Genomic DNA, 9,820 nt, shown 5'->3' on the forward strand with positions numbered 1-9,820 from the left:
CTAGGGAGAGTGCAATGAAAATTAGCCTATCCCCTGCTTTCTCTGAGCTCAGAATAAAAAATCAGGGTCGGGAGGATACAAACCTAGGGTACATACCTAGGAGCCGAACTTTCCAAAACTATAGTGGACTATATAGACTTTCCAACTCTATAGTAGTCTTTCCTGAGGGAACTGTTGGGTTGAAGTTTATTTGTTACTACTAACAGCTTCTCCAGGGTTAACTCCCTGCCACAGGGCCACAAGCTATTCTAATCTTTCCCCAACATTTGAACCCGATTGAAAATCTGGCTCCTTGCTACTCTCTCTGGGGCTGTAGAGGATTCAGCTTCTCCTGGTGGGAGTGGGGAGGTGGCAGGAGGCTACCACCTCCACAGGCCAAATCTGCCAGTGTCAGGGAGATCCCTGGGTTATGGCCAGCTCCTTGTTGCTCTCCTTGGGTCCCGGACCTAGCCGTTTGATTCTAGGAGAGCAGGCTCCTAACCATCCAGTAAAGATCACTGCCCAAACTGCTTTCTAAAATCCCTACTGAGAGACAGCTTGCTTCTTCCCTTGGGAGTTTGTTCTCCAATCCTTTAGCACTTTCTGAGGCTCTCAAATGATCCCCATTTTCCATCGATGGAAACTGAAGCCCACAGAAGGCAATTCCCCGGACAAAGACGAGACCCTGCATGGAGCTGGGTTAAGGATCTGACTCTCAGCCAACCAATCAATCAATTAATGGTATTTATTGAGCAGCTACTATGTGCAGAGCACCTTAGTAAACTCTTGGGAGAGTCCAGGATGATGGATCCCTGCCCTTAAGGAACTTACAGTCTAGTGGGAGAGACAGACATTAAGGTAACTTCCCAGCAGGTCTCCAAGAGCCAGACTCCTCTTCTTGGCACCTAGGATACATAGACACCTGTGAAGAGTGTATTCAAGACCCTGGTCCACACTTTGCAAGTACCAATGCAGCTGGGGTATTGCAAAGAAGCACTGTCCACAAGCTGAACAGATCTCGGGGTGAGACAGAAGAGTAGAAGGAATAAAAGAAGATGGGGAAGAATAAAGAAGGAGTGTTGTGGATTGGAGCTTGAGAGTGGGGGAGGATTTCAAAAGTGTCATTTGCCAGGGCAATGGCAGGTCCCATACACGCTCTGCCGAAGGGTGGGTGTGAATGCCGTGGAATAGACTGGGACTCTGTCAAGAGCTTCCATCTTTGGCATCGAGTCCATGTGGCACAGGGCTGGACTGTCAAGGACCTGCCATGGTATCAGAACCAGTGTCATTACATTGCCCCCTTGTCACACTGCCAGGAGGCAGTATGTTCCAAGAGCCCCTCTGACCTGATGGAATTGGATCCTGGAACCAGACAGGAGAGTAATGCCTTGTCACCTTCAGGGAAATAATTCTGGTGGGCCTGCTCCTTGCATCCCAGAAAACCCTTGTCCTCCTTCATAACAATAATAAAGATAGTGCTATTTGTTCAAAGCTTACTATGTGGCAAACCCTGTACTAAATACCAGGGTAGATACAGTATAGTCAGATCAGACACGTCCCTGTTCCAATCCCTGTCCCAGTTGGAACTGCTCTTGGGTAGGGGGCTGAAAAGAGGGACTGGGTGAATTCAGGACCGTGGTCCAGCCTGAATCAGGGCCTGAAGCTGCCTGGCAAACTCCTGGCTCTCACCTCTCACTTACCAAAGTAGTTCCAAGGGGAGCTGGAAAGCCCTGGACCTGGGACCCAGTAGGTCTTTGGTCCTGGCCTCAGAGTCTGGCCTGCTGCTCTTTTCCACTGGGGAAACGGGAGGGTGGATGCCATAGCCCCGGGCTGTGCCAGGTGTTGGTAGAGAGGAGCGGTATGTGACCAATTCATTCTCTGTCAGGCTCTGTGAGAGCTGAAATGGCTCTGGATCCAGATTAGGTGTCTCGGTGTTCGGTAGCCGTGGGACCCAGGAAAAGCAGGAGCCGTTCATTTCCGCTGTTCCATGGTAACCGCGTCTGTCCAGAGACCCCCGCACCTGACAGATTGACATAGCAGGTTAATAAGTGCTTTCCACTTCTCCTAAAGGCTAATTAAATATTAATCCACTTGGTGAGGTCAGCAGAAATAACAAACAATTGGCAGAGGGAAATTCGTTTAATTAATTCTCCTGTGGAGGTTTTTGCACACCTCCATGGCCCTGCCACGGGGCTGGCTAGGCTGCTGCAGACCACAATGAAACCAGGCTTTATTGTTCTCAGCCCTGGTTGCTTGTTTCCTCTGCCAGCAGCTTCACCCCAGATTTCTGCAGGTTTTCTTCCCCTCTGGGTCTTCCAGGCTAGGGACCTGGCCTGAAGAAAGCATACTGAAGGCCAGGAGCAGCCAGGAGGGGACAAGGATAGGACCAATAGGAGGCAAGAAGGGGACCAGGGTACCTGGGAAGGCAAGGCTGACCTTCCCAGAGCTGGGAATTGTTTCCAATGAAGAGGAGCGAGCATGACCAGAGATGAGTCCATCTTAGAGATTTCAGCAGTGGATCTTGAGAATCATTTATAAAGTGGGAAAGAAGCATCTGCTGCTACCTTAACCAGTTTTCCTCATGTCCCACTCCCTTCTGCATCACCCTGACTTGCTCCCTTTGCTCTTCACCCGCTCCCAGCCCCGAAGCACTTATGTACATATCTGCCATTTTATTTATTTGTATTGATGTTTGTTTCCCCTCTCCTAGATGGTGAGTTCATTGTGGGTTGGGAATGTCACTGTTTATTGTTGTATTGTACTTTCCCAAGTACACACAGTAAACACTCTGCACACAGTAAACACTCTGCACACAGTAAACACTCAAATATGATTGATTGAATGAATAAATGAATGAATGTTTCTGTAAAGAGTTCTTGGTATCCAGAAGTCCAAAGACTGCTGAGGTATCCTCACTGGTAGCATGGCTTCCTAACTAACTTCTCATCTCCCCACCATATTTGCCCTCCCCTCTGTGCCACCTATGCACTCAGGCCTATATTTAATATGTACTTTGATACCCACCCCACCCCCACAGCACTTACTTACTTATTCTTACACTCTACGACTTCCCATATCAATAATTTACTCCCCCCCCCCCCCCCCCACCCGGCCGTAAGCTCCTTGAGGGCAGGGATCATGTCTTCCAGTGCTATTGTACCTGTCCATCTGCTCAGCAAGGTGCTTTGCACAGAGTAAATACTCGATAAAAAACATGATTGATTGATTAATTGATCCTCTAGATCTGGATTGACACATAAACAGAGAGTCCCATGGAGTCCTCTCTCATCAAACAACCAATCCTGACACATCTCCTCCCTCAGCATCCTTCCAGGTCGCCCAGTTCAACCGGTCCTGAGACAGTGCTCCAAGGCCCAGTTGCCTTCCTAGCTCACTAGGCCCCAGTTTAAATTATCCTCCCACATATGCGCAGTTAAGGGAATTTTCTGAATCCAGGAATGGCGAGGCTCATGCTGGAAAAGAGGTGTGGAAAGGTGTGGAAGCAACCCACTGCCTACTTTGGAAAAAACTCATGCCTCTCCTCTCATGCTTTCCTTAAATCACTGCAAGTTCTCCTCCAACCGTAACAGCTGACCTGCTGTTAGGGGCTGTGTTTGGAATCTGAGAGGTGGCGGGATCTATGAGCTAACAGCTCCAGGAGCTGAAAATCTGCCATCATGAGGCACACAGTAACCACCATGGGGACAAGTCTTGTGTGTGCCAATACAGTCAGGCCTCAGCCCTGATGACAAAACTAAAATCCTCAATCGGTGGGGGCATCTCCGAACTTCTGAGTGTGTGTGTGTGTGTGTGTGTGTGTGTGCGCGTGCATACACAGTGCCTCATGCAGTGCTTTCTTGATGTTGCTGATGCTTCTGTTGGAGGTTGTGGGAGGTATCCAAGGTCCAGGATGCCATTTTGGGGGCTTAGTTATCAGACTGGGAACAGTTAATTGGATAGAAGAGGATATACTCTTGTCACCAGGTTAGGATTTGAGGCCTGGGATGTTGTGAAGGGCCTGATGCCTCATGAGCATTGGGCTTAGCTGTTGGCTGCCATTCTGGACTTGGCAGATCAGGGAGTTGTCTTGGATGAGCCCAGGGAAACCTAGCCATAGAGTCCAGGGCAAGGGGGGTGGGGGTGCTATCCCTGGGTGGTCCTGACTCCAGGGCAGGGTTTCCCCTTAGGCTGTTCTCCTCTCTCAGAGCCTCAGTTTTCCATTTATAATGTAGACAGAAGGTTCAGCAGCATTTTTTAAGAGTCTAAATTTTTGAAGTTCACCTAGGCACAACAGTAATAATAATAAAACCAATAATAACAATATTTGTTAAGCACGTACTACATGCCAAAAACTGTACTAAATGCTGTGTAGATGCAACACAAGCTTATCAGAGACTGTCCCTGCACTAAAAGAGGCTCACAATCCAAAACAGTCTGGACAGATTTAGCTCGGTGTGGGCAGGGAACATATCTACCAATTCTGCTATATTGTACTCTCCCAAGCCAGCTCCACCAATTGTCAGGTGTGTGACTCTGGGCAAGTCACTTAACTTCTCTGTACCTCAGTTCCCTCATCTGTAAAATGGGGATGAAGACTGTGAGCCCCCCATGGGACAACCTGATCACCTTGTAACCTTCCCAGTGCTTAGAACAGTGCTTTGCACGTAGTAAGCACTTAATAAATGTCATTATTATTATTATTATTGAGCTCTGCACATGGTAAGCGCTCAATAAATACCATTGATTGATTGATTGATTAAAATGCACCAAAATCAGGGGTTTGGTTCTTCGTATCATCCTTCCCTTGTTTAATTTGAACAAATATTTTTCCCTTTTCTGCTCTGTTCTGCATTCTAACCACATCACCGCTTTAGTCCTCAAAGCAGGGCTAAGCGCCCCGCAGACCTTCAGCAAAGTGATGATGATGATGATGGAGGTAGTGATGGGGATAGAGATGGGGATGGGGATGGTGACGATGGTGGTGATGGTAATGGTGGCTGTAATGATGGTAATGGAGGTAGTATGGTGGGTGTGATGGAGGTGGTGGGGGTGGGGGTGATGGTATTTATTGTGGTGATGGTGGTGATAATGGTGGTAGTGGTGCACATATTTACTATTACTATTACTACTATTACTATTCTATTTATTTTGTTAATGATGTGCATTTGGCTTTATTTCTATTTATTCTGATGACTTAACACCTGTCCACATGTTTTTTTGTTGTCTGTCTCCCCCTTGTAGACTGTGAGCCCATTGTCGGGTAGGGGCCTTCTCTATATGTTGCCAACTTGTACTTCCCAAGTGCTTAGTACAGTGCTCTGCACACAGTAAGCACTCAGTAAATACGATTGAATGAATGAATGAATGGTGGCTCCTCTCAGGGTTGCACCTGGAGAGTTTCCAGTACTCTATGAGCCTCGACTATGAGAGGGAGAGTATAGCAGAGGCACATCCGTTCCATTTCTAATTTGGGCAGTGGTTAGCAAGTGGAAGGCAATCTGCCACAAGTCAAAACTCACTTGTGGTGGGCAGCAGCAACATGGGAGAGAGTCAAGGGTAGAGACTCAAGTTTACTGCACAGATGGAGGCAATGATAAACCACTTCCATATTTTTACCAAGAAAACTCTGTGGATATACTACCAGAATGATTGCAGATGGAGGTGGGGCGTTCTGGAAGAGATACGTCCATGGCATCGCTAAGGGTCGGAGGTGACGCAAAAGCACAAGACAAGACAAGGTGGTGGTGGTGGTGAAGGAGTATGGCCTTGTGAATAGAGCACAGGCCTGGGAGTCAGAAGGGCCTGGGTTCTAATCCTGACTCTGCCACTTCTCTGCTGTGTGACCTTGGGCAGTTCACTTCACTTCTCTGGGCCTCAGTTCCCTCATCTGTAAACTAAGATTAAGATGGTGAGCACTGTGTGGGACAGGGACTGTGTCCAACACAATTACCTTGTATCTACCCCCAGCACTTAGTGCAGTGCCTGACAGTAAGCGCTTCACAAATGCCATAATCATTATTATCATTATTATTATTAGTGGTGGAGATTTGAGAGAGACTCTCCACTCTACTCTCACCCCACCCACTGACCCCTCCCTTGGGGGCTTCCCTTTGGCCTAGCAAAAGCTACCCCAGCAAATGAGTGGTTTGAGATGGATGGAAACAGAGACCTTGAAGAGAAAATCAGAGAGGGAGGGAGAGAGAAAGTGAGAGCAGAGAGACAAAGCACTCCACACTAAGTTGGAAGCAGGCTGACAGATGAGAAGGAAGTTGATATGAGCACAACTGTGCAGATAGCACAGTTCTTGGGGTCAGGCTATAAATTACAGCACATGGGAAAGCTGCAGGTCTTAATAGGCCCTGTCCAACACATTACTGCGATTGAATAATCACTTTGTGTTAAAAGGAATTTATGAGACCAACACTAGGGCTTCTGGAATCCTAAGGAAGTTGGGAGAGAGGGACTGGGCATCGCTTCTTTCCCTGTTCCCTCGGCCTTCATGCAACTGAAGAGTAGGGTCGTTACCTTTTTGTTATTTCGGCCAAAGGTGGGTCTCCCTGCAGGGCAGTCTCTTCAGACTCCCTGTGTGTCCTCGGAGATCCAAGGTGCCATGGCTGCCCTCCTTTCCCCAGTGGACACCAGGTATAGACAAGGCAGAGTCCGGCAATCCCGGGCCCCTGCTTCCTTTCCTGACAGTGCAACCACCCCGGGCCGGGTTTCTTGGTCTTGGCTCTCTGCTGGATCTGTTGTGCAGAATTCGAGTTAAAATGAAATCCCTCCAGAAGAAGCATTGGCAAACTCCAAATTCCAAGTTAATTTTTTATTTATTTGAAAGTGGGACTGGAAGGGTTTTCAAAGTGAGTCTAAAGTAATTAGGAGCTCCACTGATGGATTGCACTGGAGGGACGTGTGGATTATTTATTACAAAGTCACTTGCTGGAAAGGTTAGAGGCTGAGAAGTAATTATTTTTTCTTTTTCTTTTTTTTTCTTTTTTAAAGTGAGGAAATCTTCAGGGGAGCAGCACTTTCCCAGCCTTCGTAGGCCTCTGCGAGAGTCTTTTCTTCCCAGGCCGAGATATTTCCTAGACATTTCCTCCCTCTGAAATCAAACCCTTCTCCAGCCCCTCTCCAGATGCCTGTGGAAAGGGGGGCTTCTCCACACCCTGCAATGGGAAAATACAGGGAATTCTCCTGCCAGTCTGATTCCCGAAGCTGTCTGTTTCTGATAGAGAAACTTACACCCTCCTCTCCTACTCTGTCTCTGTCTCTCTCTCTCTCTCTCTCTCTCTCTCTCACACACACACTCACATTCACACATGCTTGCACATGTACACACCTGTACACATATATTGCACACCTATGCACCATAGGTTCATGCACACCTACACACACTCTCTCAGAGGTGCCTAGGTATTCCAGGTGCAGGACAGACTTTATCTGCATTCCCCAATCCACCATTCAGGATCCTGTAATCAAGCTCCTCCTGTTCTCCCACACACAACCCATCTCCCTCCTATGCCCCTTCCACACCCCCTCCCATACATCCCATTGACGTTTTCCCGAAAGTCTTCACACCCAGATCATAGCTGCTCTGGACTCCCAGACCGTATCACATCTGTCCCCTCCCCATGCCCTCCTTCAGCCTAATCCCCCTCATACAAATGTGACATCAGATTTCATGTACAGAACTAGTGGGAAGACTTGTGCTTTGTGCAATGGCCACAGAAGTAAAAACTGAAAAACAAACCCTAGTCCTAAGACAGGTGTGATTGAAACACAGCAGTTCAGAATGCATCACTGCTTTCCCTGGAAACCCCCAAATTGCTGCCCATTTCCTTTTTTCAAACACCAAGACTGCAAACTATTGGCTTTGTGCCATCAGCTGGCTCTCCCTTGCCTCTTCCCATCACACACCAGCAGGCGCTCTTCACTCTTACCAAACACACTACTCCATTGTATCTGGTTCATGCCTCTCCCCTCTCTGACCCATTAGGCAAACTCGCTGTGAGCAGAGAATATGTCCACCAACTCTGTTATACTGTACTCTTCCAAGTGTTTATTATGGTTCTCTGCACCCAGTTAGCACTCAATAAATACCATTGATTGATTGATTGATTGATACCTTTCTCCTGCATGGAATTCCTTCTGCTTGACCAAGCCACATCATTCCTCTCTTTCCAAGCCCTCCTAAAATGTCACCTCCTCAAAGAGATGTTCCCTGAGTAATTCCCCTCCTTCCTGGTCCTGACACCAGTCCTAGTCCCCTGCCTCTGGAGATAGAACTGTGAAAATGGTGGCAGTGGTGGTGGCCAGGTGGATAGGCAAGAAGGGGAAGAACAGGGTCCAGCCTCGCTCTCTCCCAGGATTCAGCCTGCTGCCTGCTCCTGTGGGAGACACGGCTGCAGTGGTGGCTGTGTCTATGTGGGAGCAGGTAGGAGGAAGGAATAATTGGATTCTTTCAGAACCTTGTTGTGTGACCATCTTACACATCTGATAAACAGGAATGGAGCAGGTGGAGGGGGCTGATGTTGGGGGCACAGTTAGTCGAGAGGCTGATACCTGCACTATGTTCGCTTTCTTGGGCTCCAGGTTTCCTGGCCACTAAAGCACTTAAGACCATCTCTGAGCCAGAGTACAAGGACACAGAGACACAGTGTGCTACCACACAAATAGACACACACACACACACACACACACTTGAGGCACAACCCTCTAGATCGTAAGCTCCCTTTAGACTGTATGCTTGTTGTAGGCAGGGAATGTGTCTGCTTATTGTTATATTGGGGAAGCAGCGTGGCTCAGTGGAAAGAGCACGGGCTTTGGAGTCAGAGTTCATGGATTCGAATCCCGGATTGACCAATTTTCAGCTGTGTGACTTTGGGCAAGTCACTTAACTTCTCTGTGCCTCAGTTACCTCATCTGTCAAATGGGGATTAAGATTGTGAGCCCCCCTCCATGGGACAACCTGATCACCTTGTAACCACCCCAGTGCTTAGAACAGTGCTTTGCATATAGTAAGCGCTTAATAAATGCCATTATTATTATTATTAATGTGCTCTCCCAAGTGATTAATACAGTGCTCTGCACACAGTGAGCGTTCATAAGTACGATTGAATGAATGAATGCAATAGCTCCAGAAATAAAATTTCTAGTTATCTCTGTGAAATTGGGAGAAATGAGCTGGGAGGTGCAAACCACTTCAATTACATGGCTAGGAAGAGTGGCGAAGGCTGACACAGGAGGGGATGGAGTCCTGGGAGGTATGAGTTTCATGAGACCTGATTGTCCACCTGTCCATCTGAGGTCAAGTGATTTACAGGGAAGTTGAATAATTTGCCAGGGACAAACAGTTATACTTGGAAGGAGTGTGGTCTCTGCTCCCCCACCTCAGCCATACCAACCTTTCTAGGCCTCCCTATTCAGCTCTGCCTTGCTCCAGCATTTCATCTGGGTCTCTTTGGGGCTCCTGGCCCTCACGTACACTCTCCCCAGTCTCGTCCAGCTCTCCTTTACTGTCTCCTTGCCACTCCTATAGACCTTCAAGTCTCCCTGGTTCCCAGCTGGAACTTTATAACCCAGATATTGACCCAGCAGAAAGAGTACAACTTTGGGACTCAGAGATTTGAGTTCTGGTGCTGGCTCTGCCCTTTGGGACTCTGCTATCTGTGGTGAAGACCTCAGTGCCTGGCTCATAGAAGGGGATAACAAGTACAATTTAAAAGAACCAAGAGAATATACCAAAAAAAAAAAAAACCCCAACCCCCACATGGGGCATTATGCAAGATGGACAGACCCAGGAAGAATCCTGAAAAATAGCTCTCCCACGGGAGTGGCAAAGTCC

At 47.9% G+C, this 9,820-nt stretch overlaps 1 non-coding gene across 1 annotated transcript; it reads left to right on the plus strand.

Annotated features, from left to right (window-relative positions):
- Positions 1-5,350: 5,350 nt before the first annotated feature.
- Positions 5,351-5,488, plus strand: LOC119943059. The gene has a single exon (XR_005455543.1). It is a non-coding gene; the product is annotated as a small nucleolar RNA SNORA7 (small nucleolar RNA).
- Positions 5,489-9,820: the final 4,332 nt, after the last annotated feature.

Source organism: Tachyglossus aculeatus, chromosome 21, assembly GCF_015852505.1.
Source record: "Tachyglossus aculeatus isolate mTacAcu1 chromosome 21, mTacAcu1.pri, whole genome shotgun sequence".
Classification (NCBI taxonomy): Eukaryota; Metazoa; Chordata; class Mammalia; order Monotremata; family Tachyglossidae; genus Tachyglossus; species Tachyglossus aculeatus.